This window comes from Bidens hawaiensis, unplaced genomic scaffold, assembly GCF_021521415.1.
Source record: "Bidens hawaiensis isolate Kalapana, Puna unplaced genomic scaffold, B.hawaiensis_p1.1 tig00002273_1, whole genome shotgun sequence".
NCBI lineage: Eukaryota > Viridiplantae > Streptophyta > Magnoliopsida > Asterales > Asteraceae > Bidens > Bidens hawaiensis.
Window position 1 is genome coordinate 2237224 of NW_027491121.1, and position 22168 is coordinate 2259391.

The 22168-nt window shown below is 39.8% G+C and overlaps 1 long non-coding RNA gene across 1 annotated transcript in view; it reads left to right on the plus strand.

The window, feature by feature from the left end:
- LOC143614432 (uncharacterized) overlaps positions 1-19352 on the plus strand; it is a 133456-nt gene extending 114104 nt beyond the window's left edge. The window contains exon 3 of the long non-coding RNA XR_013150292.1: positions 19192-19352. This is a non-coding gene — a long non-coding RNA (uncharacterized LOC143614432). The remainder of the gene's footprint in view (positions 1-19191) is intronic.
- The last annotated feature ends 2816 nt before the right edge of the window (positions 19353-22168 follow it).

Genomic DNA, 22168 nt, shown 5'->3' on the forward strand with positions numbered 1-22168 from the left:
TATCAACACAATGTGAAAGGAGAATCATTTCCATTAGAAGTGGCTCTAGGCCTTTTCTTTACAAGTTTGGAATTGATCTACATGTAACATTTGCGTAATTGAGCTCCATTCCATGTTCTTGGGATGGGAGTGCCATCGAGCCTTTCGAGCCGGTATGCGCCCTTTCTCAGAACTTCTTTGATAATGTATGGCCCTTCCCAGACCGGGGCCAGTTTTCCTGGGCGTTGTTGGTTCGAAGCCTCGTTGTTACGCAGTATGTAGTCTCCTACATTGAAGTTGCAGAGTTTTACCCGCGTGTTGTAGTACTTTTGCATTTGCCACTTGTAGTTCTCTTCACGCGCTGCGGCTAAGTCTCTGCGTTCCTCGGTTAGCATAAGGTCTAACCGTCTTTCCGCATCATTGTCTTCTGGCTGAATCAAGACCCTTGGTGAGGGTAAACCATTTTCGACCGGGACCATGGCTTCAGTGCCATAAGTGAGGCTGAACGGGGTTTCTCCCGTACTGGCCTTTTTCAGCGTTCTGCTTGCCCAAAGTACGTGCGGAAGCTCGTCCACCCAGCCGGATCTGTGTTCCAAGAGTCTTTTCTTTATGCCTTCAACGATGCTCTTATTTGCTCTTTCTACCTCACCATTACCCTGCGGGTGTGCCACTGAGGTAAAGGTGTGAGTGATTTGAAGTTCTTCCAGCCACTTTTGTAGCTTCTTGTCAGCAAAGTTGGTGCCGTTATCACTCACCAAATTCTGTGGAAGTCCAAAACGACAATTAATAAATTCCCAAATAAATTTTTTGATATGTTTCGCGGTTGTTTGGGCTAAGGGTTTTGCTTCTATCCACTTGGTGAGTAGTCGATGGCTACCACTAGGAACTGAACGTTTCCTGCTGCTGTAGGAAATGGGTCTGTCACATCAATGGCCCACTTCTGAAATGGCCATGAAGAGGTGACTGGAACAAGTTCATTCTTCGGGCGATGCGTGTTGGGTGCGTAGAGCTGGCAAGACCTACACTTTCTGATGTATTCCACCGCATCCGTATGCATCCCCGGCCAATAGTATCCCGCGTTGTTTAGCTTAGCTACAACAGCGCGTGGACCTGCATGTACTCCACAGATGCCTTCGTGTACTTCCCTTAGGAGGTAGTCAGCATCTTGGTTGTCCACACATCTTAAGAGTGGGCCAAGAAAGTTACGTCTGTAAAGGATGTCATCGATGAGTTGATAATTCAGTACTTTACAACGTAGTTTTCTTGCCTGTGTTTTTGATTCTGGTAGTATACCCGCCGCAAGGTAATTTATTATTGGTGTCATCCACGTTTCTGTGCCGGTTTGGATGACACAAATTTCCTTGTGTGGGACTGAAGGTGCCCCGAGGAGTTCAATGCGGATGTCCTTTCCCAAGTGGGTGAAGGCTAATGATGCAAGCTTGCTTAACACATCCGCAGATTTGTTTTCGCTACGCTTGACGTGTATGACTTTGCAATCGTTAAAATCACGCATAACGGTTTTTACTTGTTCGAGGTACAGGGCCATTGTGTCGTTCACGGCCGTGTACGTCCCGTTTATTTGGTTGGCTACTAACATGGAATCCACGTGGGCTTCCAAGTATTTCACTCCCATCTTACGCGCAATTCTCAGCCCGGCCAAGAATGCTTCATACTCGGCTTCGTTATTCGTACTTGGAAAATCCAGTCGAATAGCGTAAGTGTATTCTTGGCCTGCTGGGTTGGTTAGTTTCAACCCTGCGCCTGAACCCTCGTTACTGGCTGCTCCATCAGTGTAGAGTCGCCAGACATCATTGATGTCCTGTGCTGGAGAGGGTTGAGCCTCTTCCTGGCACTCTTTTTCCCGCGATGCAGGCACTTCCACAATAAAGTCTGCCAAAACCTGGACTTTTATGGCTGGTCTTGGCTTATACTTTATCGCGTATTCCCCCAACTCAATTGCCCATTTGGCTAGGCGTCCCGATAACTCGGGTTTGCGTAGAACGTTTGCAAGTTTGAAGTTGGTGAGAATGGTGATTGGGTGACCCTGGAAATATCGTCTTAACCTGCGTGAAGCGTGTACAAGTGCTAAGACTAATTTTTCGAGGGTAGAGTACCGGGTTTCTACGTCTGTTAGGATACGGCTGACATAATAGATTGGCATCTGGATGCCTTTCCGTTCTACTAGTAGGACCGCCCCGGTTGCTCTATCTGTTGCGGAAAGGTATAGGATTAACTCCCTCGCTTCTGGTGCTGTGAGCGTTGGGAGTTCGATCAAGCGTGACCGAATCTCCTGAAAAGCTGCTTCTGCTTCTGGTGTCCAGCGGAAGTGCGTTTTCTTTAAACAGTTTCTCAATGTTGACACGAAAGGAAACGACTTATCCGCGTGGTTTGCCAAAAAGCGATTAAGTGCGACTAGTCGTCCATTCAGTGTCTGAGTCTGTTTGATAGTAGTAGGTGATTCCATTTTGATAATGGCTTCGACCATTTCAGGGTTCGCTCTGAAGCCATCTTTAGTGACGATGATCCCTAAGAACTTCCCTTCTTCCATCCCAAAGGAACACTTGCTCGGGTTGAGCTTCATGTTTATCTTCCTGAGCGTGTTGAAAGTTTCTTCGATGTCTTTCAACATTGCTTCTGCGTCAGGGCTTTTGATGACCAAGTCATCCATGTAGACTTCCAAGTTCCTCCCAATTTGGGCATGAAACTGGTTGTCCATCTGGCATTGGTATGTGGACCCGGCATTCTTAAGTCCAAATGGCATCATTTGGTAACAAAATGTGCCATCGGGCGTCCGAAAAGCGGTTTTGTCCTGATCATCAACGGCCATGTGGATTTGATGGTACCCCTTATACGCATCCAGGAAGCATTTAAGGCGAAACGGTGCTAACGAATCCACCTTAAGATCAATTTCGGGTAACGGATAACAATCTTTGGGGCATGCTTTGTTTAAGTCCTTGAAATCTATGCACATGCGCCATTGTTTGTTATTCTTCGGTACCATAACGGGATTTGTAACCCATGTTTGATATCTGCTAACGCGTACGATGCCTGCGTCAAGGAGTTCCTTGACTTGGGTTCTACACGCGTTTGTTTGTTCTGGCCCCATTACTCTGCGCTTTTGTACGACTGGCGTAACAGCTAGGTCGCACTTGAGCTTATGCTCTGCCTTACTTCGGGGTACGCCAGTCATGTCAGCTGGTGTCCACGCGAAGATGTCAGCGTTTTTCTGTAGTAAGCGTTTGAGTAAGGTGCGCGTGGGATCAACGACTGTTGGGCCAATGGTAACGGCCTGGTCAGGGTATTTGCCATTGAAGGCCCATCTTTCCGGTTCGGTGATGGTTGGTTTAGCCATCTTTGGTTTGGGTTTAGATGAGACAGATGCGATGCATACCTGGGGAATGCCGGTGATCATCGCTACACCTTCAGCTGTTGGCCATCCCATCATGCCGTGGACTGAAGATACCACGGCGTTGAATCTTGCCATCCCGTCTCTCCCGAAGAGAATATCGTATGTGTGGTGTGGCTTCCTCATCACGACAAAGTCCACATCTTCTGTGCGGGAGTGTTTCCCATCCGTAAGAGTGACGGGGAAAGATAGGATACCCAGGGGGGGTGTTTGTGCTGCCGTCGAATCCTTCCATCGAGGCGTAGATCGTTTCCAGGCGTTCCTTGTCTTCGTCATCTAGCTTGTCGAAGAACTGCCTGTACATCATCGTTGACGAGGCGCCGTTGTCAGCAAGAGTGCGGGAAGTGATGTAGTGCCCCAGCTGGCTTTTGATGACGATAGGGCCTTCTTTGCTGGGTCCTCCTGGCACTCGCGGGAAGCGCACCTCAGCTTCCTTCCACGCGCATGGTTCTGTCGTTCGCCTTTTTCTTCCTCTGATGTTGCCATGAACCATGTTGATGCTGATGTCAACGGGCTTTCGTCCGTTGCCTCTGTACCGGTTATCATTCCTTCCTCCCTTCTTGATTGATGCCACAAGGTGTGCAAGTCTTCCATCCTTGACGAATGTTTCAACAATATCCTTCAAGGATGTACACTCCTCCGTACTATGACCCTTTGTCCCGTGGAAGTCACAGGATTTGCTTTGATCCGCATTAGGTCGCTGCCGGATCATTGGAGCTTTTGGCCATGGTAGTTTTTCGGTGGCAAATATCTCCGTGACGCTTTTGGTGAGTGGCGTCCACAGGTGTTTTTGGCTTGAAGGGTGTGTGTTATCCCTTCCGCCAACAAGAGGGCGAGAGCTGGATGAGGTGTCAAAGTTTACCCTTGACTGCCAAATATCTAGCTTCCTCTTTTTGTTCTGCCGAGCGATCCGAACATTGTTTTCTCTGGTCCTTTGCGTGTAGAGGTGTGTGCTCTGGGGAAGATCCCTACCCAGTTGCTTCTCTATCTCTGCAAAGCGCTTGGCCGCCGTCATGATGGCATCCCATGTGGATGGCATGCCGTCCTTACCCGTCAACGTGCGGATAAGCTCTGGGTATTCGGCGCCCTGGATGAAAGCGGCGCGAACAAGATCTTCACATATGTTGCCCAGACTCAGCTTTTTGGAGTTGAAGCGAGTGATGAAGTCTAGTAAAGATTCATCCTCCTCTCTAACGCAGTTGAGGATCGTCCACTGTTCTTCAGTATATTTCCTCTGTTGGCTGAAGTGTTGGCTGAACTTGTTCTGAAAGTCCGCCCAATCATAGATGTGGTGGACCGGTAAACAATCGAACCATGCCCTGGCCGCTCCAACCAGTGTCATCTGGAACATATAACACTACGTGGGTTCCGTCCAGTTGCTGACGGTTGCCCCCGCAATGAATCTGTTCAAGTGATCGTCTGGGTCGGATAGACCATCATAAGTGCCGATGTTGGACATTTGTTTGGCACTTCTCAGGGCGATTGCTTCCGCAATGTCTCTTGCAAACTTGGACTTTCCTGCATTTGCAGCAGTTGGTCTAAAGGTTTTGGAGAAGTCACGTGGGTTTCTCCCCGCGTTCGTTGGTTTAAAGGTTTCTCCAAAATTCCTTGTCGGTTGGAAGTCCGTTTCCTTACGCTTCCCTTTCGCCTTATGGCGAGGGTTTGCGTCGGTATCGGATTCTTGCCGCTCATCGTCCGAGTACTCGCACTCACTGTTCATGTTGAGATGTTGGCAAGTACTGCCGAATTCGTCAGCCTGTTGATGTGAACGCAAGCGTTCATCCAACTCAGCTTGGAACTCATTCTGACGTGCTTCGGCCCACGCCTTAACTTGATCGAGTGTTTGGCGAGGGAGCCTCGCCCGTTTCTCCAACTGGGCATCAGTGAACCCCAGTGAATTATTGTTTACTGCACTTGTCCCGGCTTGGGTAACCGGGGCAGTGTTCGTAAAATTTGTATAACCGCCGGTGTTCCCCCCAGTTGCTGGGGTTGTGGTTACCGGGATTTCTTGGTCACTTACTGGCCTTAGGACCGGAGTAACGTTAACCATTTCTTCAGAAATTTTGAAAAAACCAAGTAGTTCTAGCTTTTATGCACGGATGGCGCCAATGAAGACACACTAATCGTCCCCGGGCAGATTACGGATAATCTGGGGGTTAAATAGATGTTTCCCACGAGGATGAGGTCCAGCAAAGAGTTGTTCTTCAGGTGACCTGCAAAACAGACACCGTAAGCTCGTCACTGAGAAGGGGGGGGTTCCTCCTTGTGACCACCCTCCGGTGTGAGAATCAGACTAGATTGCTCTGAATATAAGTGTATATTAAGAGATTGCTAGAGAAGATAAGATAGTGAGATATCCGATCCTGTCCTTACCATTCCAAGGTGTTGGAGTATTTATAGCCGAAGGTAGGTTTCCAAGAAGGTACAGCCGGCTGAATAGTATTCCTGTTCTACCAACAGTGGGCTACGCTTGAGCCATGCTGGTTGGTGGTTAGGCTGCGGCCGATAGTGACAAGGCCGGCTGTATACTGTTCCTTTACTGCCGGCTATGCACTGTTCCACCAACTGTAGGCTACGCACGTCCCACAGCGAGGGTTGGTGAGTAGGCAGCGGCTAATAGTGACAAACAGTACTAGAGAGTGCTCCTCCTCGTACTGTTGTCGGTGAGCTGTCACCCTGTGATTGGTTCATGGGCTGCTTTGGTCGGATCTTGTCTATTTTGTCCATACCTTGGCAGGTATAGTACAAAAGATCTTCCAGAAGCATACGGACTGGCTCATTTGGGCGGGAGTATTCCCGCCTTGCTCATTCCTTCAGGTGACATTACTGAAGTATCAAGAGTTAGTGCCTTGTGCGTGTAGCCTTGCTATTAGTGCGGGTAGCCTTCCCTGATGGCTTGTATCCGCGGCTGCGGGAACAGGCGGGGTACTTCACCAATGGGAGGCTTTCCATGCGGGAACAGCTGGCGTACTGCGCGTAAGGTCTTCATCTCTGAGCATGGTGGTTCCTACGGAACCAGTTGGTCTTTGCGCAGACGTCCCTCTTCAAGGTGAGTCTTGCGGGTCCAACTGGGCCCTGCTGGGACCTACCTCTTCAAATGGGTTCCGGTTTGGAGATCGAACTGAGCATAAACAATAATGACACTAATGTTATTGTTCACCGATCTCTACTTATAGCAGCAACACGGCCAATTGCGTTTCTTAAACGCATTTGGACTGGCTATATCCGGCCAGGATCAGTTTTGGCTAATCCCGTTGATCAGGAACTACCTTCCGAAACCAATAATCAGACAGCCAATGCTTACGGATCTCCACCAATGGCAGCAAGGCAGGTAATCATGCCAAAGTCCGTTTTAGCTAATAATCAGGTGGTGGTCGGACTGAATATCGTCCATGAGGAAACCAATAATATTCAGATGGCGAATGCTCACCAATATCCACTCACAGCAGCAAGACGGGCAACTGCGTGTGTTAAACGAATACTGACCAACTATTTCTGGCCAGCTACGATGACTCCGGGTTCTGTTTTGGATAATCAGACGGTTGTACTGAACATCGTCAGAGAGGAAGTACCAGCCAGTGCTTGCAGATCTCCACTCATAGCAGCAAAAGGGGCAATTGCATCTCTTAAACGCATGCGGATAGCCGATATCAAGCCAGGAACGTTGGAGGAAGAACGTGAAATGATGCTGGGATCCTTGTTGGCCAATCCGGTGAATGAACAACCGAACATCATTCATGAGGAAGAAACCAACAATGAGACGTTCTCTATTACCAATGTTTACCGGTTTGTGGTGCGAGCAGTAAGACGATCAATTGACTCACTTTGTGGCCTGTGGACTCGCTATTTCCCAAGAGGAACCTTGGGAGACAAAGGTGTAATGAAGCCGGGATCTGCTAATAAGTTTGTTATTATTGGCCTAGTTAGTTTCGCAGCAATCAAATCTCAGGGTGAAACTAGATTTTCTTTTCAAACACACCCTAGGACCATTATGGTCGCGATAACCAGTCTGATCGTACTCGGCTTGGCTTCCAAAGCTGAGCATACCATTAACCATAATTCTGTTTACTCCTTCATTGCTCGGCTGGTAAGTAATTTGTCTGCTTAATATTGGTGGGATCTTTGGCCTCCTTGTTCTATCATTAACATTTATGATTTTTTTGTTCAAATTTCATCAAATTAAATGTATATATAGCACTTTAATAAAATAGTTATAAGTTGTGAGTGTAAATTATAGGGTGGAGTTTTTAGTGGTTGAGTGTAAATTATGGGGCGAGGAGAGAAAATGTAGTGGCTTTTTGTAAATTTGGGGAAACTTTATTTGTCCCTATTTATCTACCTATTCAAATAAAGTAAAATAATTTTAGACACATGTCGGTTTACAATTTTTTCCCTCCAAAACTAATATATATTATAGATAAATAATTATTTACTCTTCTATTATATCTACAACATAATTAAATTATCCACTTTTCTATAAACTCTATTTATATTATATTTATATACTTTTATAAAAATAAATATTTAGATGTTATACTACTATATATTGTTGAAATATATTTCATAACAATATTGGTGAAATCCAAAAATCAACAACAAAACGTGTTTGTTAAATATTGAAAAGAATATAATTTTAAATGTTATCATTAATATATTATAATATGTAGATTGTTGAAGATTGTAATAAAAGAAACTCTAATATTCTTTTAATTTACAAAGTATTTTTTTAATTATTAAATTATAAATATTTGCTTAAAAGTTGATCCATTTTTTAAAAATAAATTAATTTATCTACTGTTTTTTAGTGAAATGGCATATAACTAACTTATAAATTATAAATATATGATTTACATCTATCTGTTTATTTTTCCGATTAATTTAGTGAACTATAGACATATGTGTTAAATTGTAAAGATATACCAGTCACTTTCAAATATAATAAAGTTTATCATATTTTGTTTCTTGAGGTTTTTTTTTTTATCAAAGATTGCTTCGGGTTTTTGTGAAACTTAAATTTGATTGTTACTAACTAAAAGTTGGTAAATAGATCATGTGGTTTAAATTAACTATATTTGGCTCAAATTTGTTACGGGTAAAAATAGGGGTAATCTGAATATTTTTAAAAATTTGAGAATAAAAATTTGGAATCATCAAGAGTTTGGAAATGAAGTTTGATGTATCCCCTCGTCAGAAAGCGGTGTTTGAGTGTCTTCGAGCTCATCGGGTTCAAGATTTCTTAAGTGTTCTCCCTATTGAAGGACTGGGCCAACATATGTCGGCTTTGGAGTACCGGGCCATCCTGAAGTATCGGTTAATGATCCCTTTGTTTCCGGTAGATAAGTCGTGCCCGGTTTTCCGTAAGGCTTGTTTGGATTCGGTGAGCATGCGATTCACTGAAAAGAGTTGCCTGGGTTTAAGTACAGGCATGATTTGGTGAGGGATGTTCTATGCGATGTTCTTAAACGAGCCGGAATTTCGGCTAAAAAGAAAGCCCGTGTAGACTTTCTTACGGATCCTCAAGAAGGAAGATCTACATTAAAACCCGCCGATATTCTTGTTTTTGGGTGGGTAGGGGGTAAACACGCTTGTGTCGACCTCAAAGGAGTGTCCCCTCTCGTTGGGATTAGGGACAATGGGTTTGTAGCAGGCCAGGCAGCATTGAAGGCGGCATCAGGCAAGGTTTCTAAACACGAGAGAGCTTGTTTGGAGAATCAACACGTGTTTATACCCGTTTCCTTTGACAATTTTGGTTTCTTAGCTCCGAATGTCGTGGACCTTTTGAATAGGGTTCAGAAAGTTGTGCATAGTAACGTATCGGCCCATAAGAATCGAAACTTTGTTTTTAGTAGGATTGGGTTTGTTATCCAAAAGAGGGTTGCGGCGTAGCTTGTTGCCCGCTTACCGGCCACTTCATTGTAAATCGTTTTGATGTTTTTATGATATTCCTTTTATTTTTTAGTTTGTTTCAAAATCTAATGAATTTATCGTCAAACTTGTTGTTAGGTTCAAAGTTTTGACTTGAAAATATAAAACAAATGAAAGTTAGAGTTTTAAATGTGATTGGGTTTCCAATTTATTTTTAACACTACGTGAATATCGACCTTCGGCCACACATGTGGTCTGGGCGATTTGCCACTCTTTGGCTTAAATGTGTGGCTAAAAGGTCTTTGACCATGTTTGAAAACCTTCCAGAATGTTTTGGCCACACATATTATTCTTCATGTGACCATTCTATACCTACTCAGGTACTTTTCGCCACAATTTGAAAAAAATTGTGATAAAAACTAGCCACATTATAAAAACGTGTGGCGAAATACGACCTACAGTCATAGTTTGTTTGATCTTTGATGCATGTGACCAAAAACACATGCATTAGCCACAAACTGTGACATTTAACTAGCCACATGTTTTAATAGTGTGGCCAAATATGACAAACGGCTACTGTATTGATAAGAGATGTGTCTAAAAGGTAAAGTATATAGCCACTTATATTACGTTGTGTGACCTAATGTCACATTTTTTAGCCACATTTTTAATAAATTGGTGAAATATGATGAACAACCATTGTATTTATTAGTAATGAGGCTAAAACGCTTAAAATATATGGCCACTTATACGAAGTTGTGTGACCAAAGAGTAGTTTACTTTTATTTTTCCTAAGTTTTTTATTGTCACGGATACACTTATTATGTGTGGCTATAGATGATAAATTGTCACACTTAAATATTTTTAAGTGTGTCCAAATGTAATTAATGGCCACTTATAGGAGGTTGTGTGACCAAAGAGTAGTTTACTTTTATTTTTCCTAAGTTTTTTATTGTCACGGATACACTTACTATGTGTGGCTATAAGTGAAAAATGGTCACACTTAAATATTTTTAAGTGTGTCCAAATGTAATTAATGGCCACTTATAAGAGGTTGTGTGAAAAAAGACTATGTTAGTTTTATTTTTTCTAAGTTTTTTATTGTCACATATACACTTATTATGTGTGGCTATAATTGATAAATTGTCACACTAAAATATGTTTAAGCGTGTCAAAAACGTAATTAATGGCCACACGTTGATTTGACGAGTGGTGACGTCATCATTGCCTTTACAGTTTCTTGTGCCGCTAATTTCAAATTGTCAGGGAGATGTACCGCCGGGTTCCGATGGTGTTTAAATACCAGTCACAATCACAATCACAATCCACAAATCACAATCACAATCAATAATCACAATCCACAATCACAATCACAATCCACCTTTCTTCCGATTATAATTTCCGATAATGGCTTCATCATGGGTCGAACGTGCACCGGGTGCTCATGCCCCCATCTACTACGACCCCACATTTTTTACCATACGATTCCACTTTTCTTCCGGCACTGTCCGGAGGAATCGAAGGGTGAGGTATGTGGACTATGTCCACCCTCACACCTTCACGTACCAACAACTTAACCGAATGGTTAGGTGGCTTGGGTACACAACTGCTGATTATTTCAGCATTGATATGGTAGTGCCGGGAATCGAGGTGGCCTACATCGAGTTGAACGACTTGGAGCACTACAAGGCGGTGTCTGTTTATGAGGCATTCTGTAGTCAGGTGAACCTTCGCCTCCAAAGGCTTAGGGACTCCACCTATACCTCGGATGGCATGTACGAGAGGATCATGCCCTCTCATACTCCAGAAGAGAATCCGGATGTAGATTCGGATACGGAATCTACAGGGAGGTCTACGATGGATGTTGATGTAGATTCTGAGACGGAGTCGGATGCTAGGAGCTAGTTAGTTTTATGTAATTTTTGGTTTTCTATATTAATGTAAATCTAATTATTGTAATATGTTATATGAATTGATTAATCATATTAAATTTTTTTTTAATACATAATCACTTATATTATGTGAATGTTATTATTGTAAATATTATTATAAACTGTAAAGCGTGGAGCGTTTCCAAAGCGTGATATATATAAATTGTGGCTGAAATTTAATGACTGGTTTTTTTTAATACCTAATCACTTATATTATGTGAATGTTATTATTGTAAATGTTATTATTAACTGTAGAGCGTTGAGCGTTTCCAAAGCATGATATTATTAACTAGGAGTTATTATTGTAAATGTTATAAATTATTAACTGTAAATGTTATTATTATATTTTGGTTTATGCGTATGTATAGCGTATTGGATGTAGTTTTTTTTAATTAACTTTAAAATAGATGTTAGTGTGATTGAATAACAAAATAGACCTAAAATTTAATTTTTGGTAGTTGAGACAATAATTTATTGTAGTTTAGTTGATTTGTAGCGTATCTAGTAAGATATACTAGTTTTTTTATTTTAATTAACTTGAATGTAGGTTATTATTACATAAATATATTTCAAAGATTTTTGACAGGTATTAAAAGCGTACAAAGCGTGTGATTTACTAGTTTTTTTTATTTTAATTAACTTGAATGTAGGCTATCATTAAATAAATATATTTCTAAGATTTGGACAGGTAGTAGGTATAAATGTAATTAATTTCCAAAAATAATTAGCTTCTGTGCGTTTCCAAAGCGTGTGGAAACCATTTTGACAGGTAGTATGCAGTTATAGTGTGTTATACACTCAACAACCAACTATATAACAACAGAGACTTTAATGGCTACAATAAAACTGGTAACTGAAATTTATTACACTTCTATATATGTTATGTGAATTCCAAACTTGGCCAAGCAGAAAAAATCTAAGGATTCCACAGATCTTAAACTTCCCAAAGATCTTAGATTTTGATAAAATCCTTTTCAAAACTCAATGCCATCACCGAATCTTAAATCTAAGGTTACTGGTGATAGCATTGAGTTTGGAAACGGTTTTTCAAAACTGAATTTTATTTGTTCAAAGGCTTCTTCAAAGTCTGGAGGGTACAATTTTGGTATGCAGGTTAGTGAAAAGAAGGGCATAATGGTCTTTTTTTTATAAAATGAGTTGATAATGTTTTGCAGGAAACCAGCTGTTGAAAAGTATGTTGAAACATAACCAAATAGAGGTTGTGCAAGAAACAAAACCATCAGACGAGAAATGATGACTGTCACCGAACACCCTAGACAACATGATGCATTTTTGGGCTTTCTTTGTATTAATATAACTTTGATATAGCACGAGTCAGTTATGAGTGTAATGACTTTATTGATCTTACTATGGTACACTACAAGTCAATTGTGACTTTTATCGATGTAACATGATGTATGTTAGAACTTGACACCAATTGACCAAAATAGCCAGAAGATGAAATGAATTCAACAAACCGGCCTGTACGTATAAGTAGTAATAGTATTAAAAACAACCAATATTTCTTTAGTTTGAATTAACAAGTACAAAGTAAAAAATGGTGATATCATGTATCACAACTATATTTAAACATTATTTACATCTAACTAGCCGAACGAACACAACTGCTGGGTCGACAACCTCGACATCGGTGTCAATCTCCATTACGAATAGTTGTAGGCTTTTTCCCGGGCCTCCAATAATCATCCGGGGACTCATTACGAAGCAGTTGATTTGGTTGTACAAGTGGCAATGTATTACCCTCATGAGGGAAAGTTACTGTACTAAATTCCTCATTGACCTCGTCATACGAATGCCTATAATTCTTGGGTGGAGTCATGAGGACAACATGCTTTTTTCTATCCAGCTGATCTTGAACATAAAACACCTGGCGTGCTTGCGAGGCCAATATGAACGGATCATCCTTATGGCCAAATTTGTTTAGGTCGACCGACGTGTAACCAAGAATATCATGTTTGACATGTTTACGGGTCAACCCATTGGCACATGAAGACCGGAATTCTTTTAGTATGATAATCTAGGACCCATATCTCTTGCAAAACCCCAAAATAAAAGTTTTGTCCACACGTCACCACGTCTTTTTTGATGTGCATGTCATCCGCCTCTACACCAACCCCGCTTTTCTGGTAAACTCTACCATCATGAGATTTTGTACGAAATTCAAAACCGTTGATGTCGTACGAGTCGTATTTGTAAACGTTGCGGTGTGCTCCGTGTGCAATCCACTTTACGGTTTCCGATACAGAACCTGGGGAGCCCGCTAACTCTCTTTCAACCTGAATTTCATTACAAGGATTAGATTCTTCACATACATTGCAGAAACTATAAAATAATTTTAAAAATTATAGAAGACTTAATAAATTGATCTACCTTGTCGCGTAACCAGTCACCAAACTTTAAACTATGCTCCTTCTCCAGCAATGCTTGTCGTTTAACAGGCATTTGGTTTTTCAAAGAGGTCTTGTGTTGTCTGCAAGTAAGAGTATAATATATTGCGAATTAATATATATATACATATTTATATATATATACATATATATGTATATATTAATTTTGGGTGCGTTTGCTTAGCGTTTTAGGTTTTTAGCTTTGTTTTTTGCCTTTGAATGTCTCGCGTAACTACCGTACGTTAAGGCATTAGCGTACAGTAACTGCACCCTATATATATATTTATATATATATATATAATTTAGAGTATATATGTTAGTAATACTTACTCGATATACGGCGCTATTTCAGGCGTATTCTGCAGCACATAGAAATGTGCTCTCTTGAAAAGATCAGGAGAAACTTCAACTGATTTAACGCCTGTGACAGAAATTGTCTCCCCATTATCATCATGCTTATCATGTGGAATACCAACAGTACTCTTGATGTTTTTTTGGTATTCGCTCAGAAACTCGATTGTTTCTTCCGCAATGTTCTCCTCAGCAATGCACCCTTCTGGATAAGTTTTATTTCGCACATGCCCTTTGATAACTTTCATACACATTTCAAAGGGATACATCCAACGAAAGCATGGTGGCCCACATAATTTTATCTCTCTTACAAGGTGCACGGTTAAGTGAACCATGACATCAAAAAATGATGGCGGAAAGTACTTCTCCAGCAGGCACAGTGTAACTATTTGCTCTTCCTGCATCTTATCAAGCTCTTCTACAATGATTTCTTTGCTACAAATTGATTTGAAAAAAAAAACAAAGCCTGATTATAGCATTTCTCATTGGTTCTGGCATGATGGACCGTATTGCAAGGGGCAGAAACTGTTGCATAAGCATGTGATAATCATGTGATTTAAGGCCTTGTAGCTTCCTTTCTTTAAGATTCACCAAACTAGAGAAGTTAGAACAATACCCTAGTGGAGCCTTCAGTTTATACAGTGTTTCAAGAAACATGTCTTTTTCTTGCGCTGATAATGTGAAGCATGCTGCAGGCAGTTCTGTATTGTTGCCTTTTTCTTTCGGTTGCAACTCTTTTTTAATCCCTAAAAACTCCAAATCCTTTCTAGTTGCCAATCCATCTTTTGTCCTACCGGGAATGTTCAGCAACGTCCCGACAATACTTTCTGCCACATTCTTTTCAACATGCATCAAATCAATATAATGTTGGACAGGTAAATACTTCCAATAGCTGAGCCGTTGGTACCATATGTTGAACTTCTTCCAATATTGGTGCGGCGTTGTGTTATCCCTTTTCCTCTTATTCCCACTTAGGGATTCAGATCCCTTTCCCCATTCATTGTTAATGTTTTTGACCTCGTCGTATATCTCTTCCCCTGTCATAGGCTCTTTAGCAGTTCTCATCTCCTCTTTTCCGTTGAACGTCTTTGTTTGTTTTCTGAAAGGGTGGTCATGTGATAAATACCTTCTGTGGGCATCATAACTCTGCTTCTTTGTGTAATAAAGTGGAACACACTGAGTTTCGCCCCGACACACCACACAACCTTTGAATCCACTGTAAGGGCAACCACATAGTGTACCAAGAGCAGGGTAATTATTAATCATCCATAACACAACTGCACGTAGTGTAAACATTTCTTGTTTATATGCATCATATGTTGGCCCCCCGAACTCAAATAAAGATGCTAGATCGTCAATTAAAGGCTATAAAAACACATCAATATTATTTCCTAGCACTCCGGATATTAATAAGGAAAACATGATGAATTTTATTTTCATACACATCCAAGGTGGAAGGTTGTAAATGACTGCTAAAAGAGGCCAGACACTATGGTTTCTGTTGCCTCTATGTACGTCGACCCCATCAGTGCAAATCCCTAGACGAAGATTTCTTGGATCGCTTCCGATGGTATCTGAGTACCTGTCATCTATGGCTTTCCATGCTGGTGAATCTGATGGGTGGCGTAAAACACCGGGTTTATTGGTACTCGTGGCGTGCCATGTTAAATTCTCTGATGTGGTCTTTGATTGAAAGAGGCGCTTGAATCGTGGAATAATGGGAAAGTACCATAGTACCTTAGCGGGCGTTTTTATGTAAGTTTTGTTAGTCTTCTCATCCACCTTCCACCTTGAATTGTTAAATACTGGACATGCTTCCAAATCCTTGTAATTCTTATAGTAAATAATGCAGTCATTGATACACACATGTATCTTTTCGTATCCTGAGCCCATTTCCTTCATCATCCTTTTGCCCTCATACATATTATTTACCATTTCGTTATCTGCTGGTAGCATCTTTTTCAACAATTTCAGAAGTTCATCAACGAACTTATGAGATACCCCGTGCTTGCTCTTCAAGTTGAGTAGTTGTACTAATGTAGACAACTTGGTGAAGTCAAGACATCCTTTATATAGGGGATCCTCAGCGTCAACAAGCAGTTGTAGAAACTGTTGATACTTCTTGTCGCCTTTGAAATTGTCTTTTGTAGCATTTACCATTTCTACAGTTTCATAGGCATCTGTTGAAATGTTGGTGTCAACAAACCCAGTATTATTATCATAATTAGTTGGAATGCAGGTGTAGGCAAACCCAGTATTATTAACATCAGTTGGAATGTTGGTGTCGGTTTCTCCATGTTTTATCCAAGTAGTATAACTCTTATCAATTCCAAACATGTACAAGTCATGTTCTACATCGTCTACACTAAGAGATACGTGGTTCACACACCGAACACATGGACATGAAATATAAATTGGTGGTGATGTCTCCTTGAAATTACGAACTGCAAAATGTAGAAATGCCTAAACACCATCTTTAAATGCTTTACTGCACCTGTCGCCTACTGACATCAAAGACTTATCCATCTTTCAAGATTTTTTTTATTAACTGTGTCATCAACGATATATATATATATATATACACACACTAATTAACGCCAATAAATGTAACCGACTAAAAGCAAAAATATTTGGTACTCACCTGAGATTAATGAAGCTGTTTGGTAGGATTGATATTGATGAGAGTTCAATAAATACACTAGTAGATCATTTATTAGGGTTTGGTTCAATAAATACTAATTGATTTGAGAGTCTTCCAGTAGATAACTCGATTAATTGGCGGGTAAAAATGAAAATTTTAAACTTCTAAATGTCGGTATATAAATATTAGAAGAGGTTCTATTACGTTCTCAGGGTGTAGCTCAAACGGTTGAGGCGCTTGTGATTAAACATAGATTGCAAATATCGCGGGTTCGAAACTCCGGAGGGAACATATTTTTATTAATTTTTTATAATAACCTCTTTTTAATGAAATATTATAATAACCTCTTTTTAATGCGTGATTTTGGAAACACTCAAACAAAACTACTCATTAAGCCTTTAAATCCGTTCAGAAATATAAAAATACATCATAATATCTGGTTTAAAATCATAACAAAGTTTCTTAGCTTTTAATTACAAAACTAATTAAAAGCCCTAAAAACAACAAGAAGCAAATAAAATACAATATCTTCACTTTTTTTTCTGATTCAATCCTTGAAGCTACACTCCTTGCAAGTTGATCCTCTAATGACTTATTTGCCCTTATCAAGATAGGAATTGTGTCTGTACATCTTGTGCACACATCAGATCTTGTGGACGAAACACAATCAGACCATGTAAAGAAATCACATTTTTTGCCCTAAGTTAAAAAATATAGAGTTTAGGGTCAACAATTGTAGATGAATTCCAACTTTGTTTGCAATTTCACTAACCTGAGATGCACAATTGTAGAACCTCCGACCTGGATTTTTGGTGGTCCTTGATGTTTTTAGAATGACTTCTTGACCACAAAAACAATAAACCGGAGATCGATTACTTCTGTTACTGGATTTGGTGGTCCGCGATGAAATTTCTTCCATGGTGAAAAAGGAGTTTTTATTGAAAGGAGTTGTTGTACAGTAGCATTTTAGGATATTTATATATGTCTTTGTACGGTAGCTTGTGGCAAGCGTAATTGACTCTTTTGAACAAATATATACCATATTTTAAGCTAACTGATTACACGCATTTTTAACAAAGAAATATGAGAACCATTAATCTATATTTACCATTCATCAAAAGATGCCATACAAAAAGTACCATTAATTACAATACATAAAGCATTTTAAGATAATCCATATATTTACCATTCATCAAAAGATGCCTTACAAAAAGTACCATTAATTACAATGTATTACAAAAAAACCAAAAAGAGAGAAGCTAACATCACCATCACTCCGCCTTGTCCACAGTCTCCGCCCCCATCTCCTTAAAACTCATGTTGGTTGACACCGTAGTTATGGTGTCAACCAGGGTCTCACACACTGAGTCGTAGCATTCAGACTGTTGTTGCTGATAGCAACCATTACTCGAAACTCATTGTCGTCTTCCCACAACATGAGTTACAGGATTGGAAGGTGTTTGTTTTTTCCCAAGCGAGTGTAGCCCTAATCGCTTCGACTTTCTTCAACAAAGAGTCGTCTTTCTCTTTCTGAAAATCTATCGTTTTTTTCACTATGACCTTCACGGTTTTCTCAGAAGAATTCATTTTTATTATCTTTCTGAAACTGTCAGTGTGATTGAATAACCAAACTTAATGTAGTTAAGTTTGATTTGTAGTAAGATATAGTAAGATCTAGTAAGATATAGCTTAACTTATATTTAGGAAATCATTACCATAATATTTTTCTCGGCATTTTTGACAGGTGACGTATAATTGTGATCAATATATTCTGACAGGTGATATAAATGCAAGTAATCTCTAAATCAAAAACACATGAGAGAAGTTGTTGCGTTTCCCAAGCGTGGGACACCCTTTTGTTTTTTAATACAGTTACTATTCGTTTGGTGCATTTCCCAAGCTTGGGACACCCTTTTGTTTCTTTATTACAGAGTTACTATTCGTTCGTGTGCGTTTCCCATGCGTGGGACACCCTTTTGTTTTGTCTGTGAGTATTTTGGTTATATATACCTACACCACATTTGTGAAACTCATATACCTACATAATTTTAAATTATTTTTTTTAGTTAATAATGGATTGCTCATCATCATCATCATCATCATCCAGATCCTACAAGGCTGCCCTAAGAAGGCATATTGAGGCTCAAATCGAGATAGATAAAGCTTGTCGGGAAACTCTTACTGAAGAATTTGTGAAGACTAGCAACAGATTGGATGCCAGGGATGTCATTGCAAAATTTCTTACTCGAATGCCCGCTAGTACTATCCGAGATCTTGCTGTTTTGTTTATGGTTGATGTAGGACAGAGAGAGCTTGACGAGATAAAACTTTTGGGCAAGAAAATTCTTGAACTGAATTGCTCAATGGAATTGAAGTTGAAGTTTCTTATGTCACTCAGAGATTAGTATGTGATGGTGTTTCATGAGTGTTTATGATGTAGTGATGGTGTGTTTTTATGTGTGTCACCCAGAGATTAGTAGTAATAAAATTTGTATGTTTGTGATGGTGTGTTTTGGTAATAATAAAATTTTTATGTTTGTGTTAAAACATTGATTCAACATGTAACTATTATCTTAAAGTGCATTACAAACTGTTAACAGAATACTAGAGATCTCCATAACAAGTATCTTAAAGTACATAGCAGTCAGTTTTGAAATTATTCAAATTTTTTGTTGCATTTTCTTAAGTTCAGCAATCAACTCTTCTCCGGTTAAACGAGTGTCGTCATTTTCATGGAATAGCAGTGCATTCTTGATAAGAGTATTTCTGTGTTGGTTTGTATCCGAGAGGAGGATTTTGCACAAATACTTTAACCTGAACCCTTTTAGCTGTCTTTGTTTTTTAGGGCCTTCCTTTTGGAGATTACACCCCCAAGGTCTCTTCCCATCATATTTCTTCATGTGTCTAATAGCAAAAATACCACAATCTATTCCATTACTTTTTGTTCTCCATTTCATCTTCAATCTATTGATTGTTGCTACTTGGATTTGCTGAGTAATGGGGTGTTTGATTGTTTTAAGATACATGCAAAAAACGTTTCTCTGCACAAAATAGAAAGCAATTTAAGTATTTTGACAATTTTTATAACATGTATGTATGTTTTTTGGGTTAAAGGTACATCAGGAGTCTTTCCTTATCTTTCTTCAAAATTCTCTCTAATTGCTTTTGATTTGTCTTCTAAGCTTTTAAACTTTGAATCAGCTGGTATTTCTTGATTTGCACTGTTGTCAAGTAATTCTATCACTCCTGTTTGAAGATTGAAGGTAACCACAAAGAAATGATCGCATTGTAGAATTGGCACGAGCACTATAGCAACCTCCTTGAGTGATAGAATTCCACTCCTTGTCATTTCTCTTTCGATGTTGTCTGAAAACACATCCAGTCTTTCTTTGTCTGTGAAACCCCTTGACTCAGAATAATGGTCACTTGTCTGTATAATAATTAAAATGCAGATGATTAAAGCGTTTATATTGCGTTTTCTATAGTGCAATCAAAATAGATTAATTTGTACCAGCACATTGCTTGAAGCAAAGAATCTGAACGGTGATGCTGCAGATTTTTTCTTTTCTTCATAGTTCATTACATAGCTGAATGCATCCATTGCATTGGCGGCTATATAAATGCCAGGACAGAAGCTTTCACAAACCACCTTGAACGATTCCGTGTGAGTGGACTTGTAGACCTCCTCCCAAATGTCTCCAAGACAACAAAATATATACTCTGAAATTATTTCTTCATATTCCGTGACACCAGCGGATACGTCAACCTCTCTCAGAAGATATGGAGAGTTCAGTGTATCTGGGCTATCACTTGTTGACAATCCGGTGTCAACTGTTAAACATAAAGCATAAGTGTTTTAAGAGCATTTTAATTATACTAATAATTAATTTAGCATAACAGCATAAGTGTTTTAAGAGCATTTTAATTATACTAATAATTAATTTAGCCCAAATACCTTTCTGAGCAGCCACTGGACCACCAACACCAACATCTGAATCAACTGCATCACACAGATGTAATAAGTTTAAAATAACAGCATAAGTGTTTTAAGAGCATTTTAATTATACTAATAATTAATTTTGCCCAAATACCTTTCTGAGCAGCCACTGGACCACCAACACCAACATCTGAATCTTGTGTTTTAGGGACCACATTATTAGTGAATCTGTTTTTCCATTCACAACATCTAGCAAAGATATTCTCATTTGATGGATGTCTATCCTTTCCTTGACGGACCAAATCGTTGATCTCGGAGCAAATTTTATCAAATTTCTTCGGCTTGTTATCCATTGCCTTATTCCAAGACTGTAAAAAGAAAATATAGTTATTGTTAATTCAAAAACATTTTCAATTTATCCCAGCCAGTTGTAATGGAGTTAAATAATAGTCAACAAGCACGATAGGCATTTGCAAACTTAAAGGTGAATAATCGCTTACATAATTATCCATATCTTGTTCAACTGTTTGATCGGCATTATCTGTTTCAGATGCACTTTGACCATCTGTTTTTTAATTACATATAATGTTGTATTACATAAAATGCATGTAGAGATAAGAGATATGAGAGTTTTTTAGAAGAAAATAACAAGTTTAATACCATGTTCTTGTTTCTCCTCAGCTGCAGTGTTTTCTTCAACTCCAGGCTTACCGGCAGCACTAACCGTCACAACAGCGGTAGCAGCAGCAGCCGCAGCAGCAGTCTCATCAAGTCTCTTCCCGGCCGCACTAACTGTCACAGCAGCAGTATCAACAACAACAGCATTAGCAGTCTCATCAAGTCCCTTCCTGGCAGCACTAACGGTCACAGCAGCAGCAGCAACATCAATCCCTTTCCCGTCAACACTAAACGTCACAGCAGCAGCAGCAGCAACCTTAGTAGCATCTTCTTCTAAGGGAGGACCATTATTCTCCAAGTATATTTCCGTCTTATTAAGAGTAGTTGTTGTTATGTAGTTGACTGCAGGCGTTGTGAAGGGAGTCCCAAATGGACCATAATTTTTCTGGTATTCATGCGTGTAAAGCATCACAAGGAAGGTCATCAGACCGTTGTATTGATCGTTGATACCTCTCCATTCTTCCTTTGTCATTTTCAAGTTTTCAATAACATAGCTGCACCAGTCCATATTTGGAATATCCGAGGTTTATCAATTGCGGAGATGAATCGTTGATTGACTCTTGTTGATTTTGTCACAAATCCTATACAGGTGTTGAACAACACAAGGAAATTAATCTTAAACAGTTCACCAACTCCTTGATCCGCGGCCAGTTTGTCTTTCATATGCTTTATACTTATTCTTGAATTTGTCGGGAATTGATTTTTGAACAAATCTGTAGTAACATCTTCCCCCAATCTTGGTCTACTCTTGTCTATAACAGGAATCTTACCCATTGGTATCCCAAACACTTCATGTACTTTTTGTGGTGTTATCTTAATAACACCGCTCCTAATGTTCAATTCATTTAAACGGTTATTATAGTTCATGAGCAACCAATATCCCAAAGTTGTTGGAGTTTGGGTTACTTGAAGTCTTAACATTGACCCGAAACCCATTTCTTCCACACAAGTTTTTTGGGCAGTGGTCATTGC